The sequence below is a fragment of the Thamnophis elegans genome, chromosome 11 (assembly GCF_009769535.1).
Source record: "Thamnophis elegans isolate rThaEle1 chromosome 11, rThaEle1.pri, whole genome shotgun sequence".
Lineage (NCBI taxonomy): Eukaryota > Metazoa > Chordata > Lepidosauria > Squamata > Colubridae > Thamnophis > Thamnophis elegans.
The window spans coordinates 46,995,534-46,997,154 of record NC_045551.1 but is presented as its reverse complement, the minus strand read 5'-3'; the positions used below and the strand labels follow the sequence as shown (position 1 = coordinate 46,997,154).

Here is a 1,621-nt window from a genome sequence, read left to right as displayed (position 1 = left end):
GGGAGTGGAGTTTGCAGGAGACAATTAGTTTGCTTAATTGGTTCATGACTCTCCGAGAGACGCCTTGCCAAGCTTTGCAAATATCAGCCTGGCAGCTCTCTAAGTCAGATAAGGTCTGTGACCGTAAATCCTCTCTTGAAAGACTTTGCTGGATGTGACTGAGCAGAATTCCCAGCAAATTAATAAAAGGGTTTTTTTGTCGGGACAAGGAGTTTGTTGCAGGCTCTTCGGGAGTCTCGGTCTGAACAATATCCTTGAAAAAAAATCGAGACACCTGTATTTGTGGATTCTATCTGGCCCAGGGGTGGGTTTCTCACCCTGTTCCAACCGGTTCGGTTGGAACGGGGCCGGCGGCGTCCTCGTGCACGCACGCAGCGCACACATACATACTAGCGTCTGTGCGATGCTCCAGCTGCTCCTGGAGGATCGCGCAGGCGCTGTATGCGTCCTGCGCATGTGTGGAAGCGTAGAACTTGTCAAAACCGGGTAAGGAACGCGGGCGGGCGGGTGCGCCCTTCGCCATTCCCGGAAGTTACTTACTTCCAGGTTCGCCGACCAACCGGTTCGCGGGGACCGCCGCGAACCGGTTGAAACCCACCCCTGATCTGGCCGCAAAGGTTAAATAGAATCAAAGTTTTTCTCTTGTTCAAGTGTCACATGTAATCCATGCCTTTTATTATGGGATCATTTGCTTTCTGACACATCACACATATTGAACGTATCATTTTTTTTTCCTGTAACACATAAATTTATTTGATACCCACCCGCCAATAAATGCTTTTTGCTTTGCCTGAATTGGTTGGTGATTTTATATTTTTGGGTGAGGGCAAAGAAGCCCTCAGACTTGGGAATGTATAAGTGTCTATATCTCAAATTCAGAGATCAAACTCTTTTCAGTTCCAGGCCAAACTGGGGGCTCCAAAGAACTTAGCCAACAATGGAAGCAAGTCCTTCTTTTGAACCAAAACACGAAGTCTCCAATGCAAGACTTCACGTGAGAAAAGCAGAAAAATGAACTAATGCTCTTAATTTATCCTGCTGTCATTTCAGAAATCAAGATAGACCTCCCGAAGTATTTTCAAAGGCAGCTCTGCTTCTCTCTCTCTCTCTCTCTCTCTCTCACCCATTTCCTCCTTCCATCTGCAGCGTCCTTTTTCCTTCCTCCTATTAAAAACCGCGTCCTTTTTCCTTCCTCCTATTAAAAACCTTGTGGAAAAGAGCAGCAATAATCCCCTTCACGTGTATTCCTCCGATAAGGGGATTTTACACGAGACCGTTCTGCAACCGGGTTGAGGTTGGGAAGAAACATTCTTATTTTATAGCAAAGAAGAAGAAAAAAAAGCACTTGCCGAAACCCGGGATCGAACCAGGGACCTTTAGATCTTCAGTCTAACGCTCTCCCAACTGAGCTATTTCGGCAGTTGGTCAACTTCTTTTCCAGACGAAGTAGAAAAAACTTGATTGATTCTTTTCTGCCGATTTTGCTGATCTCTGTGTTGTATTTAAAATAGCGGAAAGATCTGGTACATGCTGCTTGAAAGTAGTTCTTCTTAATTAGCTGGTTCTTCTACTGATAATAATTTGCATGCCAACAGGTGCAAATCACTCCGGGTTTTGCTCT

At 45.5% G+C, this 1,621-nt stretch overlaps 1 non-coding gene across 1 annotated transcript; it reads right to left on the bottom strand.

Moving 5' to 3' along the window:
* Positions 1-1,346: 1,346 nt before the first annotated feature.
* TRNAF-GAA lies at positions 1,347-1,419 on the bottom strand. Its single transcript has one exon. It is a non-coding gene; the product is annotated as a tRNA-Phe (tRNA).
* Positions 1,420-1,621: the final 202 nt, after the last annotated feature.